We start from the raw sequence: 24,694 nt of genomic DNA on the forward strand, positions 1-24,694 counted from the left end.
TTTCTGAGAGAAAACCACCTACTCATGTGTTGAGACCAAGATATTCCAATCCTACCATATGAATCTTGATCTCTAGCCTTTCTCAAGTTGCTTTCCACTCAAATCATCTTTCCACCATAGCCAAATCTGTGAGAGAGAGTTGAGTGTTGGCGAGTGTCGGTGTCAAAACCGGCGGATCTCGGGTAGGGGGTCCCGAACTGTGCGTCTAGGCGGATGGTAAGAGGAGACAAGGGACACGATGTTTTTACCCAGGTTCGGGCCCTCTCGATGGAGGTAAAACCCTACTCCTGCTTGATTAATATTGATGATATGGGTAGTACAAGAGTAGATCTACCACGAGATCAGAGAGGCTAAACCCTAGAAGCGAGCCTATGGTATGATTGTTGTTCGTCCTACAGACTAAACCTCTCCGGTTTATATAGACACTGGAGAGGGCTAGGGTTACACAGAGTTGGTTACAATGGGAGGAGATCTACATATCGTATCGCCAAGCTTGCCTTCCACGCCAAGGAAAGTCCTATCCGGACACGGGACGGAGTCTTCAATCTTGTATCTTCATAGTCCGGGAGTCCGGCCAAAGGTCATAGTCCGGCCATCCGGACACCCCCTAATCCAGGACTCCCTCAGTAGCCCCTGAACCAGGCTTCAATGACGACGAGTCTGGCGCGCAAATTGTCTTCGGCATTGCATGGCGGGTTCCTCCTCCGAATACTTCATAGAAGATGTTTGAACACAAGGATAGTGTCTGGCTCTGCAAAATAAGTTCCACATACCACCGTAGAGAGAATAATATTTACGCAAATCTAATCTGCTGACATATTCCGTAGTGTGACATCACGCCACGGCCAAGCCTGTATTCGAATCGTTTTACTGTCCCACCTCAGCGTGTTTAGCGAGGCGGTTTCCTTGGCACGTCTTGTCAAAGCAGAGATCGTGTCCCCTTATTCCGGGATTCTCATCAATACGGGCGTGGGTAACCCAACCGCGCCATTAATCGCGGCGCTTGGGAGATAAGCGAGTTTTACTAGGCTGGTGGGGGCACATAGTTTCGGCCGCCCATATAAGGGGATAAGGATCCACCCTTTCAATCTACGCCTTCTTCCTCCTTTGCTTATCCATTTCCGCGCACTCGAGCTCCAGCGCCCAAGTCCGCACTTCCTACCTCAACCTTCTCCAATCATGTCCGGAGCGGGAGGCAGGTGGATGGCCTCCTCCGTTACGGAGGGGCAAATCAAGAAGTTGAGGAAGGCCGGATACTTGTCTAACGACATCGCGCACCGGCTCCCAGATGAGGGGCAACTCATCCCCACCCCTGGGCCCCATGAGAGGGTAGTGTTTCTCCCCCATTTCCTCCGCGGACTGGGCTTCCCACTCCACCCATTTGTCCGGGGGCTCATGTTCTACTACGGCCTAGATTTCCATGATCTGGCCCCGAACTTTATCCTCAACATCTCGGCGTTTATCGTTGTGTGTGAGGTCTTCCTCCGCATCCAGCCCCACTTCGGCTTATGGCTAAAGACCTTCAATGTCAAGCCAAAGGTTGTGGGCGGCCGGCAAGCGGAGTGCGGAGGTGCCATGCTGGGCAAGATGCCCAACGTCATCTGGCTCGAGGGCTCCTTTGTGGAAACCATCAAAGGGTGGTAATCGGGGTGGTTCTACATCACCGAGCCGCATGACCCTGAATGGGCAGAAGCCCCCGAATTCCAATCCGGCATCCCCACACGGCTCACATCCTGGAAAGAGACGGGCCTGTCGTGGGGTAATCCGAAAGAGGTGGTCGGACTCCGAACCTGCGTCCAAAACTTGGTGGACAAGAAGGTTAAGCTTGTCAACGCAGTCCAGGTCATGCTCTTCTGCCGGATCCTCCCGTGTCAATGACGGGCTTTCAACTTGTGGGAGTTCGACCCGGACCAGCACCAAACTTTGTCCAGGCTCTTCGACACAACGCACGAAGATGCCTGGAAGGTGCTATTCAAGAGCTCAGAGGTTCCCCCACCTATTACCGAGGACCGCGGATTCTGCGCAAAGCGCCAAGCCAGCACGGTAAGCTCGTTTTACCCTTTACAGGATACTTGTTTTCCATAGTCTGATTCTATGTGGGATCTAAGCTCCTGCTCCTTTAACAGGACTGGAAGGAGACGTCCGGACGGTTTAACTGTCTGGCTCCTTTGCCCGAAGGCCCAGCTGATGCACGCTTAACGAAGCTGCTGGCCCCGGCACCTCACGTGGTGCCGAAGAAGAAGGCCAAGAAGAAGGCCACGGGAACTCGAAAGAGCTCCCGGCGCCTGGTGGTGTCGGACCCGTTGCCCGACGACCCCAAAGCGCACTCCTCCTCTGAAGACGAGGAGGAGGAAGAAGAAGCCTCTCCCCCTCCAGCGGGGGGAGGAAAGAAAAGAAAGGCCACCCCAACTGGGGAGGCCGGAGGGTCCAAGAAGGGGAAGACCCTTCTTCCGGACTACGCCACCGACGCCGAAGACGGCAGAGACGAGTGGCCATCCAGGGCCAAGCCCCTGGCTAAATCGTAAGTATCCGGAGACCAGAATAACTCATGGCGTTCCTTTATTGTACAGTGTCTTCTGACGCCAAATTTAATCATGCAGTCCGCCCAAGGCTCAGCTCGGCGATTCATCGAGCGGCTCCGTGGATCCGTCGGACGTGAATATCGCTTCACTTCCAATTGCTACCTCCCCTCGCCCTACAGACGATGTCGAGGTGGAGTCCCACAAGGGACTAAACCAGGAGGAGGTGGTCCTGGAGGCGCCGCAAGGTGACCTCCTGGACTCCAGGCCCAAAGGGGGTGAAGCCCCAGAGGGATCTAAGTCCAGCCCTGGGCCGGACACTGCTCTGGAACCTTCAGTGATTCCGGAGTCCAGCAAGCGGCTCCCTCGCAAGAAGTGCAAGCTTACGACGCCGGCGGCCTCCGTCCAACCGGAGGCGCCGGAAAATTTGCTTGAGGTGCTTAACGGTGCCTCCATCGACGAGGAACACCGCACTGTTATGAGTGCGGTGATCCAGAAGGTTCAGTCCGCCAAGAGCGGGCTGACCGAAGCCTGTACCAGCCTTCTAACAGGCTTTGAGGTATGTATTTAAAACATATAAAAATGTTACCGCATAGACAGTAGCCCCTGATGCTCAATTTGGTGTTCGGAAAGAAAAGCCGGACTGAGGATCTAAAAAGATATTCGCAGGAGTCTAACATAACTATGTCAATATGGGAATGCAGGTTGCGCTGCTGACCTCTGCCGCACTGACTGTGGAGGTCGATGCATTGAAGCAGAGCCTCAAGCGGTCCGAGAACAAGCTCGGCCATGCCAAGAAGCAGCTCGAGGACAAGGAAGGTAGGTAGTACCTTATGTAAGTATATAAAAATACCTGGTTGCAAATAATGACATGACCAACGTGAATATTACAGGGGCCACAACCGAGGTGGCGGCCCTGAAGGAAGCGCTGTCCAAGGCCAAAGACAATGCGGCCGTGGAGCGCACTGAGCGAGAAAAGCAAGAGGCGCGGGTGGCGGAGGTGCGGCAAGAGCTCGATGCTCTCGTGAAGAAACACGAGAGTTTAGAGCTTGACTCAAAGACGCGAGAGTCCGAGCTTGCCTCGGCACTTGAAAGCGCCAAGTCTACCAAGGCCGAAGCCCAAAAAGCCCTCCAGGAGATTGAGGCGATGAAGAAGATAGCGGCGGGTAAGGCATTCTTTATGCAAAACTAGCATGTGAAAGTGAATTACGTGTTACTTACCCGAATCTAGAGCTCTCCAGGAGCATTCGTAGATCTGCCCTGCAGTGTGTCCGACGCTGCCGCATTCTACCGAGCCGAAGAAGGGAGCTCGACGTAGAAGGTGTTCTGGTCCCAGTATGCTGAGTCCGGACACCCGGTGCCCCTGAGCGACCAGCTGAAAAAGCTGGTCGAGCTCCATAAGGCAGCCGAACAGGCCATGAAGGGCCTTATAGGCCGGCTGTGGCCTAGGGAGGCCATGCCTGGGAGCTACTTTGGGCTGGTGCGACGGCTGGTGGATGCCCGTCCATGGCTTGAAGTCATCAAGTGCTCCGTATGCATCGAAGGCGCCTGTAGGGCCCTTGCGCGTGCCAAAGTGCACTGGGGCAAGCTGGATGCTGAGAAGCTGGTGAAGGATGGGCCACCGGAGGGGAAGGAGCATCGCCGGCCCGAGATGTATCATGAGGGTGTCCTGAAGGGTGCCCGTCTTGTAGCGGATGAATGTACCAGGGATGTAATTTTTGAGTAAACTCACTCGTGTTTATCCTGTGCGCTGAAAACTTGTTCATATGCGCTAAGCAACGCTTTTTGAATTTAAAATTCTACCTTCTGTGCGGCCGTTTATTAAACCTGAGAGATGCAAGTCGTCGGCTTCTGCCCCCATGCCACGAGTGTTGGGGTGTTCGGGATAAACCTGAGCGCTCTTGTTCCCATTCTTGGGTCCTTCGAGGGATGCGCTCAGCACAATGAACAAGGCAATCAGACTTATAATGCTTTATCACTCTCACTTAGCCATAGAATTCTATAATTTTAAATTTCGGCGAAGCCCCTAGTATTCGGAAGACCGAGTTCGGGGCGGTATCCACGCCTAGGCCGGATAAATCCAGCTCCTCGCTCTAAGCGGCATAAGTCTTTAGGGACTCGAAAAACTCTCGAACAGCGACCGGTCTCTCGCCCTATCATGACAGTCAGTTTTAGCTTTCTCTACTGAGGTGTTAACCCAGCTCAACTGGGGCACAATCGCAGTAGTTCTCTCAGCGCTACCTTAGCCAATATAACGGAACGTAAGGTACCAAAACATGGGAGCCGGGCAAACCCAACTATTGACCAAAGACATGATTCGGAGCCAATGCATATAATGCTGTAAGTTCGGGGTGCCGCACTCATGAGAGTGTTCGATCTTCTCACACCACATTCTGGGGTGCTGAAGCCCCTGGTGTATTGGCCGTACCAGAGTGTACAGTTGCATAATGTCATGACTGAACATATTTATATGAAAAATGAATGGAATAATAGACAAGAGCTATGTATTGTTTATTAAAGGGATGCTATGAAAGCAGAACGATACAAATAGTGCGATAAGCAAGAGATGGGATTTTTTAACATGTCCCCCTCCAGGGGCAAGCTGCGAGACTTTAAGTAAGACAGGTATTTAGCTCGTTATAGAGACCACCTGGACTTTCGACGTGGCTTGCTATCTCCCTGGCTGTTGCATCATGTGTTCGGCGAGTGTACTGCCGGACAGGCCTTCCGAAGAGTGGAGTCCTGAAACTAAGAAAAGAGAAATGACCAAATCGGGAGCCCCTAGTGCGGTTGAGCCGCATTCTGGGCATGTCGTGGTTGTGCCCCTCCCCTTATGCCCATGGTATTTCCAGAGCGTAATTATGTACGCGTGGTACAGGTTTCGCAATCTCGCGAGGGCTGGGGTTGGGGCCGCATTGCTATGCTTTCTCGGAACGTGCGAGACGGTCTTGTTAAGTTACTCCGGGCGCGCTTGACGGTGTCCGTACGTTTAACAACCGGACTGGAGAATTGCCTTAAAAGGCTACTTTGTACTTCCGCCGCGAGGGCTGCCGTGTGCTCCTCTGTTCGGAGAGAGCGTTCGGTGTTTCCATTGACCGTAATGACTCCGCGAGGGCCTGGCGTCTTGAGCTTGAGATATGCGTAGTGCGGCACCGCATTGAACTTTGCAAATGCAGTTCGTCCGAGCAGGGCGTGATAGCCACTGCGGAACGGGACTATATCAAAGATTAACTCCTCTCTTCGGAAATTATCCAGGGATCCGAAGACCACTTTGAGTGTAACTGAGCCTGTACAGCTGGCTTCGACACCTGGTATGCCCATTTTCCGCACTGTATCCTGGTAAAGCAGGTTCAGGCTGCTGCCGCCGTCCATGAGGACTCTAGTGAGGTGAAATCCGTCAATGATTGGGTCTAGAACCGATGCAGCGAATCCGCCGTGACAAATGCTAGTGGGGTGGTCCCTTCGATCAGAAGTGATCGGGCAGGAGGACCACGGGTTGAACTTTGGGGCGACTAGCTCCAACGCATATACGTCCCTGAGCGCACACTTCCGTTCCCTTTTGGGGATGTGGGTTGCGTATATCATGTTCACCGTCCGCACTTGTGGGGGGAAGCCCTTCTGTCCTCTGTTGTTCGGCGGCTGAGGCTCCTCCTCGTCATCGCTATGCAGCCCCTTGTCTTTGTTTTCGGCACTTAACTTGCCTGCCTGCTTGAACACCCAACAATCCCTGTTGGTGTGATTGGCTGGTTGTTCGGGGGTGCCGTGTATCTGGCATGAGCGATCGAGTATCCGGTCTAAACTGGACGGGCCTGGGGTATTTGTTTTGAATGGCTTTTTCCACTGACCGGGTTTAGAGCCTCTGAATCCGGCATTAACGGCCGTATCCTCAGTATTGTCGCCATTAATGCGACGCTTGTGCTTGTTGCGACGCGACCTGCCATTGTTGTCCTTGGTATCTGAATTACCAGGGCTCTTTGTCATGTTATTACTGCGAGCTAGCCAGCTGTCTTCTCCCACGCAAAAGCGGGTCATGAGTGTTGTGACGGCTGCCATGGATTTCGGCTTTTCCTGTCCAAGGTGCCGGGCAAGCCATTCGTCACGGATATTATGTTTGAAGGCTGCGAGGGCCTCTGCGTTCGGACAGTCAACTATTTGATTTTTCTTGGTTAGGAACCGTGTCCAGAATTGTCTGGCCGATTCCTCTGGCTGCTGAATTATGTGGCTTAGGTCATCGGCGTCCGGTGGTCGCACATAAGTGCCCTGGAAGTTGTCAAGGAATGCGGATTCCAGGTCCTCCCAGCAACCAATTGACTCTGCTGGCAAGCTGTTAAGACAATGCCGAGCTGGTCCTTTAAGCTTGAGTGGGAGGTATTTTATGGCGTGTAGATCATCACCGCGGGCCATGTGGATATGAAGGAGATAATCCTCGATCCATACCGCAAGATCTGTTGTGCCATCATATGATTCGATGTTTACGGGTTTAAACCCTTCGGGGATTTGATGATCCATTACTTCATCTGTGAAGCATAGTGGGTGTGCGGCGCCTCTGTACTGGGCTATATCACGACGTAGCTCGGGTGAGCTTTGTCTGTTGTGTTCGACCTGGCCGTATTTGCCATATCCGGTGTGACGGTTATCGTCATGTGTCGTGGGGCGCCCACGCGATCCGTAGATCGGTCTTGTTTACCTTGCCTTGTCCTCCAATATGTCTCGTAGGTCTAGCGTGTTTCCTCGTGCCTTAGTACTTTTTGAGCGGCGCCGGGGTGCGGCTTGAGTTGAGGGCCGAAAGGCCTCTCTGTCGCGGCCACGGGGTGGTCGATCGGCCGCATCATACGCTGGTGATGTAGGTTTAGTTGCTTCCTCCTCTAGTTGGGGTAGCAGCCTGCGCTTTGGGTAGCTCTTGGAGGGGCATTCGAGTTTGTACTCTTCGGCCGCCAGGACTTCAGTCCATCTGTCGGCTAGCAAATCTTGGTCCGCTCTAAGCTGCTGCTGTTTTCTTTTGAGGCTGTTTGTCGTGGCCATAAGCCTGCGTTTGAAACGCTCTTGTTCGACGGGATCCTTAGGCACGACAAATTCATCGTCGTCGAGGCTTGCCTCGTCTTCGGAGGGAGGCATATAATTGTCGTCCTCGACCTCTCTGTCTGCCGCTCTCTCATGAGGGTTGGCTTCTCCATCCTCCTGTGCTGAATCCTGCTGGAGGGGGTTGTCTTTGGCGCTGTCCGGGGTGTTATTGTCTCCTGTGCCGGAATCGCCGTTTTTGCTTTGGCGGGATTTAGAGCGGCGCCGCTGACGCCGATGCTTAGGCTGTTTCTTGAAGGGGTCATCCTCCGTTGTTCCATCGCCATCCCCTTCTTTTAGGGTGTCCACCATGTATATGTCGTATGACGAGGTGGCTTTCCAGTGCCCTATAGGCGCTGGTTCTTGGTTATCTCCTTCATCGGCATCCATACCGTCGATGTCTTCGGAGTCGAAGTCGAGCATGTCGGTTAAATCGTCGACAGTGGCTACTAAGTGGGTGGTGGGTGGGTTTCGAATTTCTTCATCGTCCGCATCCCAATCTTGCTGACCATAGGGTTTAACCTAATCCAGGACTCCCTCAGGGAGACTATCATTTGAAGCACAAGAGCAAGGAGTTCATCAACAACACACCATCTATTACCTTTTTGTTGTAGGGTGAAACCCTAGAGGGGATCTTTTCACACTTGGAGGGGGGAAAGGAGGAAGAACACAAGGAACAAAACTCTCAAACAAACCCAAATATCACATCCACTAGAGTAGCATACTTGAGATCCACAAGATTACATGAACAATTCAAGGAAAATAGCACTAGGTAAGTTCTTCCCACTAGGTGAGGTCTTGATGTTGATCTTCTCCAAGAGGAGGCCTGGACAATCCAAAGGATTCTTCCCTAGGTGGGGGCTTGATCTCCAACAGGAGGGGATACAAGGATCAAAGCTCTCTTTGGTGTTCTAAATACTTTGTTAACCTCCCAAAAGAGCTAGGTAAAGAGTATATAAAGGCAAGGAACGAAACTAGGAGAAAGAGGGGTACAAAGGACTAAAATGTCCCTAAAACGCGTAGCCACGGAGGAGGGGTCCGGGCACCCGGGGTGGAACCAGCCAGGCACTCAGACCGGTCATGGGCTCCGGAGGGAGGAGGTCCGGGCACCCGGGGGTCCTAGGGCCGGGCACTCGAGGAGGCCACATGCGGCTGGGGCGGTGCAGGTCGGGCACCCGGGGCTGGTTGGCCGGGCACCCGGGGTGAGCTAGGCGAGGCCCAGGTGGAGAGCCGGGCACCCGGGGCTAGCTGGGGCACAGCCCAGGTAGAGGCCGGGCACCCGGGGTGTCCAGGGGTTAGGACCTCCCCATGTCTTTGAGTCCGGGCACCCGGGGTGTCCAGGAGCTTCTCTCCTTCATTCTTCTTGTTCTCCTCTCCTCTCCCTTGCTCTGTGGATTCTCGAGTATCCGTCTTCTCCTTCTCACGAACATCTTCTTGGTTCCTAAGAATGCATAGCGAGTCTCTTTGAGGTAGAACCCAATTCTCATGTGAAACCGAAATAAACTCGAAGAGGATAGAATTGACCTCATTCTCGATGTTGCGTGCACGTGCTCTTGTCATTGGTCCTCGAGGTGCTTGCCGAGTTGTAGTAGAGTCCATGGGGATGAGTGAGGAATGCTCCGCATCATCTCCTCCTCTTGGGAGAGATCCGTCCATGGATCATGCTCTTCATCACCATGGTACTTGGCCAAGTCTTTGACGTTGAAGATGTCGCTAACGTTGTACTTGTCACGTGGGATGTCGACCTTATAGGCATTGTCGTTGTAGCGTGCTAGCACCTTGAATGGTCCGTCGGCTCTCGGGAGTAGCTTGGACTTGTGTTCCTTGGGGAAGCGGTCCTTGCAGAGATGTATCCATACTTGATCACCCGGTTGGAACACCATCGGAGATTTGTTGATGTTAAGCTTGGAGGCGAGTCGTTGTACTTGGCGCTCGATCATGGAACGTGTTTCTTCATGCATCTTCTTGAGGTAGGCGGCTCTTGCACTTGTGTCCATGTTGGCTCGTTCTTGAAGAGGTAGAGGAAGGATGTCCAATGGCGACAAAGGGTTGAAACCGTAGACAACCTCGAAGGGGGACTTGCCGGTTGTAGAGTGTCTTGCGCGGTTGCAGGCGTACTCGGCAATGGGTAGGCACTCCTCCCACTCCTTAATGTTCTTTATCAACACGCGTAGGAGAGTTGCAAGCGTCCAGTTGGTTACTTTCGTTTGGCCATCCGTTTAAGGGTGGTACACCGTGGAGAAGAGAAGCTTGATTCCGAGCTTGGCGCATAGTGTCTTCCAAAAGTAGCTTAAGAACTTGATGTCTCGATCCGACACAATTGTCTTTGGCACACCATGCAATCTCAAGATTTCCCTACAAAAGAGATTGGCAACATGTGAAGCATCGTCTATCTTGTTGCATGGGATAAAATGAGCCATTTTAGAGAATTGGTCCACAACAACAAATACGGAGTCCTTGCCATTTTGAGTCCTAGGTAATCCAAGCACAAAGTCCATGCTAATATCTTCCCAAGGTTGATGTGGAATAGGGAGTGGCATATGTAAACCATGGGATTGAGATTGTGACTTAGCTTTGCAACATGTAGAGCACCGGTTGGTGAAGCGGGCGACATCGCGAAACATCTTGGGCCAAAAATAGTTCTTGGAAAGCACCGCAAAAGTCTTATCATGTCCAAAGTGTCCCATGAGTCCACCTCCATGATCCTCTTGCAAAAGTAACAAATGAAGAGAAGACTCGAGAATGCATAGTTTGTTAGCTCTCATAAGATAACCATCTTTGATATAGTATCATTACCAAGAAGTATGCGTCACACACTTAGCACAAGGAGTAGCAAAAGTCACATCATGCTCATACAAATCTTTAATATGATCAAATCCAACAACATTCAATTCAAGTTGACTAAGTAACATGCATTTACGGGAAAGTGCATCCGCCACAACATTCTCTTTTCCCTTAATGTACTTGATCACATAGGGGAAAGATTCAATAAATTCACTCCATTTAGCATGCCGTTTATTCAACTTGGTTTGACCTTTAAGGTACTTAAGTGTTTCATGATTGGTATGTATGACAAACTCATGCGGTCTAAGCTAATGTTCATAAACATGTAACACACGTACTAAAGCATACAATTCTTTGTCATAGATGGGATAGTTAAGTTGAGCACCATAGAGTTTTTCACTAAAATATGCAATATCTCGCTTTTCTTGCATCAAAACTCCACCAATTCCATTACCACTTGCATCGCAATGAACCTCAAAAGTTTTGTCAAAGTTGGGTAAAGCAAGAATCAGAGCATGAGTAAGCAAAGATTTGAGCTCATCAAATGCGGTAGATTGCAAAGGTCCCAAAACAAAATGAGCAATTTTCTTACTCAAGGCATGCAAAGGTGTGGCGATGGTGCTAAAATCTTTCACAAAGCGACAATAGAAACCCGCAAGGCCAAGAAAGCTATGCACTTGTTGCAAATTAGTGGGTTGGGGCCAAGTTTTAATTGCTTCAATTTTAGATTCATAAACATGGACACCCTTTGAGGAAACAACGGAACCCAAGAAAACAAGCTTGTCAACACCAAACATGCACTTTTTCATGTTGGCATAGAGATGTTTCTTGTGAAGAGTTTGCAAAACAGCCCTAACATGATTTAGATGATCTTTCATGGATTGGCTAAAAACAAATATGTCATCGAAGTAGACCACAACAAACACTCCAATATAAGGACGAAGCACAAAATGCATAAGACGCATGAAAGTACCGGGAGCTTCCGATAAACCCATAGGCATAACCAACCACTTGTACAAGCCAAAATTTGTTTTGAAAGCGGTTTTCCATTCATCCCCTTCTTGTATGCAGATTTGATAATAGCCACTTTTAAGATCAAATTTTGAGAAAATGGTGGCGCCACTAAGTTCATCTAGCATATCATCTAGGCGAGGAATGGGATGCCTATAACGAATGGTGATAACATTGATAGGTCTACAATCAGAGCACATGCGAAAACTACCATCTTGCTTGGGCACAAGTATAACCGGAACGACACAAGGGCTTAAGCTTTCATGTACATGTCCGTTGTCGATGAGTTGTTGTACTTGCCGTTGGATCTCCTTAGTTTCTTTGGGGTTGACGCGGTAGGGAGCCTTGTTTGGAAGAGGTGCGCCGGGGATGAGGTCGATCCTATGTTCAATGCCACGTAGAGGAGGGAGACCGGGAGGTAGCTCATCAGGAAAGACATCACTAGTAGAAAACGGAGCTATATTACCGGTTCGTAGGGGCCTTTAGTGCCGGTTCTGCAACCGACACTAAAGTGTAGAGACTAAAGCCCCCCCCCCCTTTAGTCCCGGTTCAGCACGAACCGGCACTAAAGGGCCACCACGTGGCATGAGGCGCGCCGTGGTCTGGGGGACCTTTAGTCCCGGTTGGTAACACCAATCGGGATATTTTTTTTTGAAATAAAACAAAAACAGCCCACCTACTGGGCCGACACGGCCTGCATATGACTAGAACCCAACCTCTAGTTGGGCCAAGATGTAGGCCCGTACGACCTAGTATGGCCCACAGGGCAGAAGACTTGCAATAGGCCCACAAAGGCCTGCTTAGAGAGGAGCTCGACACGGTAGCCGCGACGGGGCTTATAAACCAGTGCGAGCTCCTCTCAACTAGCAAGGTGGGACTAAATATTGTGCACTGCGGGTGGCAGCGCACCCCTTTAGTACCGGTTGGTGGCACGAACCCGTACTAAAGGGGGGACCTTTAGTACCGGTTGGAGCCACCAACCCGTACTAAAGGTCACCACCTCTTTAGTACCAGTTCGTGGCACAAACCGGTACTAAAGGTTCGCCACGAACCAGTACTAATGAGCGCCGCCCGCCTAGCTGTTGGAACCGGCACTAATGGTCACATTAGTGCCGGTTCAATTACAAACCGGGACTAATGAGCTTCACATTAGGTCCTTTTTCTACTAGTGCATCTTTGGATTCCTGCAACAAGTTGGAAAACACTAGAGGAAGAGGATTAGGATTGTTAGTTCTTGTCACCTCATCTTTGCATAGGAGGACAAAGTGGATGACACTCGATGGGTTCTCACACACTTCTCTCATCTCTCTTTCTGTGGCTAGGAGGACTAAGTTTTTCTCTCTTGGCGAAGAGGCGCTCAATTTTGGCTTGTGGCTCTCACTTTCTTTTTGGTGGTTCACTCTCTCACTAGTATCTCCATGATGGGTGGAAGCTTACTTGTCGGCGATCACTTGGCTTGGTGACATTGGTCGGAGTATGTACTCCTTGCCCTTCATCTTGAAGCTATAGTGGTTAGTTCTTCCATTGTGGATGACGCCGCGGTCGAATTGCCAAGGTCTCCCCAAAAGAAGATGGCACACGGACATAGGAACCACATCGCACTCCAAAGTGTCCTCGTAGGCGCCGATCTTGAAAGAAACTTGCAGCGTATTCTCCACTTGAATAGTGTCGGAGTCGCTTAGCCATTGCACCTTGTAAGGACGAGGGTGCTTCTTCTTGACCAATTGCAGCTTGTAACATAGCTATTCACTTGCCAAGTTGTGACAGCTCCCTCCGTCGATGATCACTACAAAAAAAATACACTTCCGTGATGATACGTGTTTGTCACAGTAGGTCACGTTTTTTGTCATGCATGTACATCCATGACGATTTTATGACAGAATCAAGATAGTCATACCTGTGCTGTCGTATAAGTGTTCCATGACATTACCAAAATTATCATCACGGAAGTGTCCACTTCCATGACGATAAATCACTCGTCACAGAAGTGCTTTCATCAAGGGTGACCGACACATGGCATCCACCGTAACGGAACGCCGTTAAGCTATCGGGTCAGGTTTTGCATCCGATAACCCATTAACAGCCCCGACCAATGGGGATTTTCCACGTGTAAAATCATCATTGGCTGGAGGAAACACGTGTCGGCTCATCATTGGGACATATGTCATCCACTCACTGGACAGAAGGCGCCTATGATACGTCGACACGTGTCACGACCCAACAGTGGCCCATTCCTGTGAAAAGGCCGGCCCGTTTGACTTGGTCAAAAGCTGGCGGGCCGGCCCATGGAAAGCCTGCTAACGGCCTGTTAGCATATAGCCCATTTACAGCCCGCTAACCCAAGGCCCGTTACGCCCTATGCGAATTAGGCCCAGTAGCGTCATCTGGGCCATCCAATATGGTTCTAGCCCGTTTTCACTTATGGCCCATGACGTCTTTCAGCCCATATGAGGCCCTTTGTAACTCTTGGCCCATTAGCGGCCCCTGCTGAAACTAGCCCATAATGAACAGTGTATTACTTTACACCCATTAACGGCCCGCGGTGAAACTGACCCGTAATGAACAGTGTAACACTTTATACCCATTAACGGGCGGTTATTCCGTTATGCCGTTTCCAGCCCAAGTTAACTTTCGGCCTTCTGAGGTCCCATTTATTCTTGGGCTCATTTGCAGCATTCGGTTACTTACGGCCTGTTACTGTCATTTTCTACTTGTGGGCCAAATTCAGCCCGTTGTTACAGTCGGCCCGTTTGTGGTCCGTTAGTCTGTTGGGCCATTTTCATAGCATCACCAATTAACGGCCCGTTATGGTCAGCCCATAAAACGTACGATTTCCATTATAGGCCCGTCTATGACCCATTAAAGGCCCGTACAAGACCCATAAATGAGTCGGCGGCCCATGGATCCTGCGAGACGTAGAAAGCCCATGGATCCTGCGAGACATAGAAGGCCCATGGATCCTACGAGACGTAGAAGGCCCATGGATCCGACAGCCCGTGAAGGGCCATGGTCGGGCGAGTTGGCCCCCGTTTGAATGATATAGCATATTCAAAGAATTATCCTACTCAATACTATCACCTCTAAAAAGCTTACACTATACAACAAAGAGATCAAGGCATAGAAAGGTAGAATAATCCTACACTATATAATAAAGAAATTATAGCCGATTATACCCACTGGGCATTTTGGTTCAGCACAGGTGATAATAAAGCATACACAAACAGCAAATTACATACACTGGGCAAATACAACTCATACATCATGGATGCGTATCAACTTAATTCCATTTGAACTATAATCTCTTCAGAAAATAGGATTGGCCGGATTCAGATAGCACAAATTTCAGTCTGCAAAATCTCCAATTCCTTCATGGTTACCTTGGTGTCTTGTTTCATTTTTTTGACTCCTGCATCTAATACCTGCATGTCCAGTCTTAACTTGTTGATTATACGTTGACAATCATGTACACGTTGTCTTGCCACCTCTAGTTGATGCTCGAGAACATCAGCACATTCCAATTCCAATCCATAATCATTCGGTAACGGCCATGCCGCACTGCTCGCAGATTTTTGTGTTGATGTCACTTCATCCTGAAATGTTTCTGTAAGTACACATGACTAGGGCAAAAATATAGTTACAACAGTGAAGCGAACAAGACACTATTTTGTACTACATGGCAAAACAGGACTAACAATAATGTTACAAGTCACTTTCACAAAAAAAATGTTACATGTCATGAAGCATAAGCAGGTGATATTTTAAAAATTATAAAAAAGATAGTCTGTGCAGCCTGCATATAGAAATCCCTCTTAGCTCACCAGAGGAACATGATGTTGGGGTCCAATTGAAAACACAGACAAGTTACAAATTTAGACAACATGTTGCGTATAAGTAAGGAAGCAGTTGGCCATTCTGTACCTCAATTAAAGTCTTAGGGAGCATAATGAACAGTAGAGGGTTTCATACAAACATACTACAGCAGGCAAAACTATGCAATCATTAGCGTAGTATAAACTAGATTGTGAGCCTCATGCAATAATAGTTGGTTAATAGACTTCAAAGCTTCTGGCATACTTTGGCAGAGTAATTAAATGGTAACGCCTTTAATTATGTCAACTAATAGTGATACAAGTACCGAACATTAGGCATAATTATTTGGGCATCTCATTAAGTGAGGACAAATAAAGCAATTGAAAAGAGAAAATTAACTATGCCTGAAACAAACAAGGAATTAAACTATTGAGTTGCATACAGTGACTTACCTTAGCAAGTTGAAGAGGCTCAGCGCAGCTCCTACTTCTCTTGCAAGGCTCCTTCCTAACATCTTGTACTTGGAAATCCTCAATCTTATCTTCATTGCACCCCCTCTGCAAGGTGACACAAACTAGTTACTCATCTCCTTGGAAGATAAATATGCACACTTTCCAGTCTGTGAACACAAAAGGATGAGATTATAACAAAACAACACCACATAATGAAACATGCCGCATCTCTTGCACTTGCAAACAATGAAATGAGCATTTACTATGTCTGCACTATGTAAAAACTAGGCATACCTTCGAACTGGATCTCCAGGTACTCTTGGAGAGCCTACTGTAGTGTACAGCCAAACCTTTATGTCACCTATGAGTTAGACAAGGCCCCACTATAGCAGCCCTTAGTGTTTAAATCGTTGACAAGCTCTATTAGAGTGTTAGGTCAAGAACAACAAGTAATCAAAGCAAACAGTCCTAGTACGGCTGGCTGATGCAAACAAGCAATTGAACAGATGTGTGAGCAAATCTTACATATCAAGAAAAGAAGCAAAGAAGGAGGCTTAAAGACCATTACTTGACTGACCAGATTTAAGGGGCATTTAAACATCATGTGCAACGTATGAACTAACATAAACATTGCATATTCCAGATTCTACAATGGAATGCACATGTATTAGGTTATGCCATGTATGATGATGCCTAAATGTACAGATAGCAGGCATGAGTGATTCATCATTGCACGCACAATTGAATTGCAGGTTAAGGGCCAGTTCGATTCCGCCTTTTTAGGGCATATTGTCAAAATAAGCCATAAAAGATGTAAAGAAGTCATTTTTGAGTTATGGGCTTGGGCTTAACTAATTTCGCTTTGGAGGGGGGTGTTTCGGGTAGAACCTCACTAAAAATTGAAGGGAAGGGGAATAGTGAAATGACTCTGTTGTCTGCCTATATTACACTCAAAATGCAACTGCTGACGCCCATGTCACACCTGACCCTCAAGTAAAAACAAACACGCAAGCATTCATTTCCCTACCCGCTTGCATCTCCTCTCCCCTTTCCATCTACCTCGACCCCCTGCCTACAGCACTAGGGTTCCTCCAGCGAGCCGTCGCCACTGGTCCCATCTGGCCTGGTCCTTGACGATGCTATGTCCAGCTAGGCTACATGGCCGGCGGATAGGGGAAAATATCCCTGGCTGCTCCTCCCTCTGGCGCCGCCCCTCATTCTCATGGTCTCCAGTAGCTGCTCCACTATGATTCGTCCAACGCACTACTCCGGCGGGCACTGGACAACTACGGCTGATGCCACACTGCGGCAGAAGGCACCTTGTTCCCCCTGCCCTCCTCCCAGGCCATGGCCTTTAGGTGCTGTTGAAGGATGAGCTCATCCAACAAGGTGAGGATCTCCTATGATTTTTTGCCAAATTTTCATTCTGATCCACTATATGATGAATTGCTATGTGCTGCTTCTGCTGCTGCTATATGATGCATTGCTATGAGCTGCTCCTGCTGCTACTATATGATGAATTGCTATGAGCTGCTGCTACTGTATGATGAGTTGCTATGAGCTGCTGCTGCTATATGATGAATTGCTATGAGCTGCTGCTGCTGCTATATGATGAGTTGCTACAAGCTGCTCCTGTTGCTGCTATATGATGAATTACTATGAGCTGCTCCTGCTGCTGCTATATGATGAATTGCTATGAGCTGCTCCTGCTGCTGCTATATGATGAATTGCTATGAGCTGCTGCTGGTATATGATGAATTGCAGACTGCTGCTGCTGTATGATGAGTTGCTATGAGCTGCTGCTGCTATATGATGCTTTCAGGTGGTGCTGCTATATGATAATAACCAGCCACTTGGACCATCGAATTTCAATAAATAATTGTTCTTCATTTAAATGTGGCTCATGCATTCTTCGTTTAAATTAGGCAATGGGATCTCTATGGAAAACATTGACCAAAGTAGATTGTGCCAATTAGATGGTATCTTTGTATTTGCATTTTGAGCAAATAGTGATGGTCTGTTTTCCTATCATATTAATTACTGCACTGGGTTCAATTTGGGATGTTTTCAAGTCAAATTAATTTCCATATGGGCAGCAAAATGAAAAATATATAATGCAATCTAGACTTTCCACTGATCATACCAAAGATAAGCTGAAAACGCAATGAGAAGAACTGGTTGGCGTATTACATGGAGCTTATATTCACAAGTGCTTATTTTCTTAGGATAACTCATAATAACTGTCCCTAAGAAACTTGGCTAATAGAACTGGCATACAAATAACATGTCATGATGATTGCAATGGAGGAGTGACATACCATAGCACACTGTATAGGCTCACCGCTGCCTCTCCTTTTTTTGCGATGTTCCATGAAATTGCCACATACATCTTGTACTTTTTCATTGTGTAACCCTATCTGCGAGTTGACATGGCTAATTTCAGACATCTCTACATGATACTACATTGCATATCCCTTGCGCATATTTAAACCACCAATTAACGATTGTGTGCGTACCATAAACTAGCCATGACTCTGTATGCTGGACTAGCAGGCACTCTAAGGGAGCCTAATGTAGTGCACTGGAATTCCTACATGCCACCTACGATTTTGGGTAATGTACTGCCCCTGTTCCTAAATATATGTCTTTGTAGAGATTCCAGTATGGACCACATACAGATGTATATAGATGCATTTTCGAGTGTAGATTCACTCATTTTGCTCTGTATGTAGCCTATAGTGGAATCTCTAAAAGACTTATATTTAGGAACGGAGGTACAAGGTAGTATCATGTATGACATCTACATATCTAATTTAGCAGCCAATAGTAGAAATCATTGTCTGCACAAAGGGATTACTGGTCGAAAATCCTAGCAAAGCACGCTGGCAGGCACAGAACAATACAAGAGAGAGAGAGACGCGCTTACAAGATCATAGCAATGCCTCAGTCCAGGATCTTGGTTGGCCAAGCTGTTAGATCCAGAAGAAACATCGTCCTTGTAGTTTTTGCCAGCTGCATAACAGGTAACAACAACCGGTTAGTATATTTGAAGTGCATCGGGCAGGTGATGCTAGACGGGTTTAAAGGTGACAAGTACCTAGGCCATGGCAGGTGCTTGGCATCTCTCCAGATGGTGGGAATCAGGTTAGAAACATCATGGGTGATGACACTGCGCTGGCTATCGGGGTCCGATAAGTAGATCTAGAACCGTCGAGTAGGGTGTTTGTGGAGCGGCTCCGGTAGGGTGGACTATGGTGTGGGCGAAGTGGATCTGTGGCCGTGGACGAGGGCGTAGGTGAAGCTGCTCTGGTGGTTGGGTTAAGGATGGTGTCGACAACATGGATCTGCGGTCGTGGACGGGGCGTCAGAAGCTGCTTCGGTGGTTGGGTTAAGGATGGTGTCGACGATGCGGATCTGCGGTCGTGGACGGGGCATCAAAAGCTGCTCCGGTGGTTGGGTTAAGGGTGGTGTCGACAATGCGGATCTGCGGCCGTGGACGGGGTGTCAGAAGCTGCTCCGGTAGGTTGGATGAGGGTGCGAGGAAGCGGATCTGAGGCCGTGGACTTGTCAGTTGGCAAAGCGGCCCCGGTAGGATTGAGAATGTATAGGCGAAGCTACTCCGGTAGGGTTGACGATGGTGTCGGCGAAGCCGCTCCGGTAGGGTTGAGGAAGGTGTCGGCGAAGAGGATCAGAGGCCGTCAACGAGGGCATCGGTGGGGCGGCTCCGGAGGGTGTGGACGAAGCGTCTCCGGTGGGGAGTACGAATGAGCCGCTATAGATGCGCGGCGGTTGACGAGAGTACCGGCGAAGCAGATCCGGCGCCGTGGACAAGGCCGACACTGAATGGGCTGTGGTACAATGGTGGATGAGCAGTCTACTTGTTTCTAGAGGAGGTGGGAGGGGTAGATGCGGCTGCAGAAGCAGATCTGGCGAGGTGGACGCCGCTGGCAGTGAATGGGCTATGGTACGCCGGTGGATGAGCAGTCTAGGGTTTCGAGAGGGAAGGGGAGAAAGGGCGACGAAGTACGGACGGTGTGATGTAAGATGCTCTAGTGCTGTGGAGTTAGTCGTTTTTGCGGGAGGGGGAGAGGAAATGGGGGTGCCATGTAGTCGAGGGAACCGGAAGTTACCAAAGCAGCCCCGACCTATCATGTAGATGAGGGCGGTATTGTAACTATTGGTATCCGTGCACCAAGGACAAAAGGGGGATTTCGCATGCTAATGACTAAGGTGGCGGAAATTTTAGAAGGAGGCGGGAGATTTTGCCGCCCGCGGGATCGTTCGTATCCAGTTTCAACTAATTTTGGACCGTGCTAGCGGGAAGGTCATGCTAGACTGTGTACACGGGGCACGCGTCAGCAGTTAATAACTGGTGTGAAGTCCACCCCAGAAAAAAACACAATAACTCGGGATGATGCGCCGATAACTTGGACGTTCACACGGGCGTGGCCAATCGTACGGGTGTAGTGGCGCGTTCTAAAAAAAGGGATCAAACGCTCAACCTATGTATTTCTCGTGTAAATAGATAATTTGGTGACATTGGTTATTTACTTTAAACATAATGCACTGACGTGTTAGTGTAGAGGCGCACAAAAAGAAATGGATATTGTAGTTAGCTACTTAAAAGTGTTACCTCATATGATTACATAGCCTCCATTTCATAAATTGCGTACCCGTTGAATTCATATATGAATATTACATATATTACTTCAAAATATAAACTTAAATCATCCAAGACTAATGAATTTGAATGCAAGAGTAAGAATGGTGCATGTGCATGATAGCTACATTGGTTGTTTGAAGAAACATCACTGTAACTTTGGCATGCACAACTGAAAAGGTTTATTTAAATAGAAAAAAATGTGATATGTGAGTGTCCAATCTTTACAGCGTTGAATCGATATTGTACCTTTGGCCATGATACGAAGTAGATATTGACTTATGTTCAAGCGATGCACGTCCACGATCGCTAGATAGTGATACGTGAATGAATTGTGCAATCTCTCTCACACGCATACATATCTCATTTCCCTGTGGGCATCGGAATCACACACGCGCACTTCGTGTATTTCTCTCCCTCCGTCAGGGTTAAATTCGTCTTTCTACCCCGTCCTACAAGTATCTCACACAGAAACACACAGGCTCTCTATATCTAACACGCCCACCCCTTTAGTTCCGCCCACCCGCAGCCACTAATGTCTCAAAGTATAATAATGTCTCTCGCACATATGCTATCTACCTATCCCTTAATATAGCTAGATATGTGTCACACAAACTCCTTCTCCCTACTAGCAAGATGCCCATGCGTTGCACGGAACATCAAGATGCATTTGTATGAGAAGTTTATCTTGTGGGAGAAAAGGATGAACAAGGGAATGCCTTATTTGCAAATGCAGATAGGGGTGTGGGTATCTTTTTGGAAAATTGCCATATTTTCCTTCCTGTCCGTCGGATATAAATTGGATGGCCTATATTGCAGGATGGCAGGAACACCATCATCCCCAACTCTGTTTTTTTATAAGAGTAGAGATATGTGAGTGTCACTGCCCCCCCACACCCACACTTCCCAACACCAAAGGAGTAGGGTGACACCTTGATGCTAATCTATCGACTGGCTTCTCTCTCAAACACACACACACACACACACACACACACACACTACCTGACACCGAAGGAGTAGGGTGACACCTCGATCTTGATACTAATCTATCGACTGGATTCTCTCTCAAACATACACACACACACACACACACTACCCGGCACCGAAGGAGTAGGGTGGCACATCGATCTTGATAATAATCTATCTACTCCTCTTTCAAACACACACACACACACACACTCGCTAGTTGTGCCTCTGTGCCTACCGCGCACACTCTCGACACGTCTTTCTCTCCCTCCCCCCAAACAGTGACAGCAGAAGGGTGACAACTCGATCTGATCATAATCTGTCAATTGGTTTCTCTCTCAAACATTGTGTCTCGGTGCCTCGCTCGGTAGCCCCCTCGATATGTAGACTTCTCGCGCGCGCACAGCTGTAGTGACGATGACGCTGAACCTAGTGTGCCTTGTTTTTACCGGCCTCATGTGATAGTTTTCACCCTGTTTTCTGTTAATTAACAAGGCAACCTTTTCTTTGTTACTACTAGTGAATCTGAAATCATTCGGGGTAGACATAAAATATATCACTTCAACCCAATTATCGCAGCAACTATTTAAAAAGAAATTAGCTAGCTGCGTGTGCATTGCACGGAACATCAAGATGCATTTGTATGAGTAGTTTATCTTGTGAGAGAAAAGGCTGAACGAGGGAAGGCCTTATTTGCGAACGTGGAGAGACGTGTGGGTATATTTTTGCAAAATTGCCATATTTTCCTTCCTACCCGTTAGATAAAAATCTGACGGCCTATATTGCAGGAGGGCATGCACACCATCATCACCAACTCTGTTTTCTACTCCCTCCGTCCGAAAATACTTGTCATCAAAATGGATAAAAATAGATGTATCTAAAACTAAAATACGTCTAGATACATTTCCTTTTATCCATTTTGATGACAAGTATTTCCGTACGGAGGGAGTATTTGTCTTTTTAGAGATTTCAACAAGTGACTATGACCGGACCTTACCAACATACTCAAAAAGGTAGTCCATAATTTTGATGTTACCCTCTTTTCTTGGCGGTGCAGTGCCATCTGGATACCTCATAAATAAATCAAGGACAAATCTGACCCCTTCCTGAAAAGACATACGTAGCAAAATGAGTGAATCTACACTCTAAAATATGTCTACATACACATCCGTATGTGGTAGTCCATTTGAAATCTGAAAAAGACAAATATTTAGGAACGAATGGAGTATATATAAGAGTAGACATGGAGATATATCTCCAGCATGGTCTAGAACAAAAATGTGCTGGGCTGGTTAGTGCCAGATGCTCGCAACACGATGACATGAGTTCAAATTCTGTCTTTTAACTTTAGATTTTTATATCATATATTACTCTATTTATTTAATATATACTTCTTTCGCTAGACAGTGGAACCCACAGAGTACTTAGAATATTAAGGATGGACTTGTTTCTTTTTAACTTTCTGTACGAAGCTGTAGCCACCCTGCAAGTCACGTGTACACTGTACATGCAATTAACTTTTTATAGAGGGACAATCATACAGGCAATTAACTCAAATGGATTGGATGTCACTCTATTATTTCTAGTATAAAGAGCATCTCCAACGGCAGTCGGCAAATTTCCTCCCGCTTCCTTCCGCAGAGGACGACATCAAACGCCAGCGGCATACATTTTTACAACTCTAACCAACCAGATGAAATTCGTGCAAACATGAACTGATTTCATATAAGCATGAAGGATTTCGTATAAAAAAGCCGGATCTTCATATAAACATGATGGATTTCATTACATTTACATGAACTAAGAGGTGCCAATCCGGCTCTCTTGTATAATTAATACTCCCTCCGTCCGGAAATACTTGTCCTAGAAATGGATATATCTAGACTTATTTTAGTTCTAAATGGCCGCCCGCGGATCCCTTTGTCTTCCTCATGTCCGTCAGACACTTGCGGGGTCGACGAAGGTCCTCGGAAGAGACGAAGCAGCAAAGAAACCACCTGAATCCGTGGTCGTCGCCTCGGCGGTGGCCTTCATGGGTCCCAAGTGGCGGCGGCCTCCCGTGTTCTACTTCTCCTTGATGATGGCGGCGGACACGGAGAAGCTGGCCACCGACTCATTGCTCTCCACACCCCCGGCTTCTGTCTCTGCCTGCATGGCGCTGTCGCAGGCACGGGAGGTGCGCCCACAGACACGGGAGGCGCGGCCACCGCAGGCACTGGTGGCACGGTACGACGCGACAGCGACGGCGCCCGTACCGGCGTGCTCGCTGCCGTGCCGGCGTGGAGCAACTCACCACTCCTCATCGAGCTGAACTGGAGCGGCGAGTTGCTGAACCATGCGCCTGCTTGGGGCGGCAACTGGCTCCGTCGGGCCAAGCGAGGTTGGTGAAGCACCGAGCGGCCTCGCCCATATCCGGAGGGCTCGGCGGGCCACCCAGCCGGGTAATATGCCGGAGAACGGCTCATCGGAAGCCATCGGAAGGGTGGAGAAAATGGTGAAGGAGGAGATGGGGGAGCGGCGGAGGGGTGCGATTCTTGCCCGCTGTCTGTCTGGCCTCGTGTAAATAGAGGGCGGACGGTAGGAGCTTGGCCGGCGTCTGGCCTCGTTTAAACTGAGGGCGGACGGCAGGAGCTCGGCCGGTGTTGCGTTTAATTCTGGCCCTCTCATGAACGGACGTGTGGCCGGAGTAGGATTCTCGGTTTGCATGCAGGTTTAACAGAGGGATTTAATGGAGGCGCCGAGCGTGCAGCGGGCGGCGCAGTAGAATTCGATTTGACAACATTAATGAGCCGTCAAATCACAAAGGCCCTCGCCTCTCGTGAAACCGACCGAGCTAGACTGCCCCGCCCTCTAGCCTTTTAAAAAATGTATATACTCCACTTTTGTACAGTAGTAGTATCGATGGATTGCGCCATGGAGCAAAACTTGAAATTAAAAAAAAGGTGGTACATATAGAGAGCGCTCGTGAACTATGTGTCATGTACATGGCAATAAATAAAGTACTACATGATACTAAGGCTGGTCGTAATGGGAGTATCATAGGTAGTATCATGCATGCCAACTAAGCAATTTTGATGAGTTGTCATTGAATTAAATGAGGAAAGGGGAGCTTGAGTATTATATACTACTTTGTGTCATGCATGGAAATAAATGTAGTCCTATATGATACCAACATATGATACCATGCATTACGGATGTAGTATCATACACTAGTATCATATGCATACAAGCCCCACATCTCTTCCTGGTTGATTCCTCTATTTATGTCAAAAAATAAGAAACAACGTGAGAGTTAATGCACCACGCCTATGTGTTTACTAGTGGAGTATTTGATTTTCGTAAGATGACTTAATACTCACCTACTACCTCCGTCCTGGTTTATTGGTCCTCATTGTAATCTGTGCCAAATTTTGACCATAAATTTAACTAACAAA

The sequence above is a fragment of the Triticum dicoccoides genome, chromosome 1B (assembly GCF_002162155.2).
Source record: "Triticum dicoccoides isolate Atlit2015 ecotype Zavitan chromosome 1B, WEW_v2.0, whole genome shotgun sequence".
Classification (NCBI taxonomy): Eukaryota; Viridiplantae; Streptophyta; class Magnoliopsida; order Poales; family Poaceae; genus Triticum; species Triticum dicoccoides.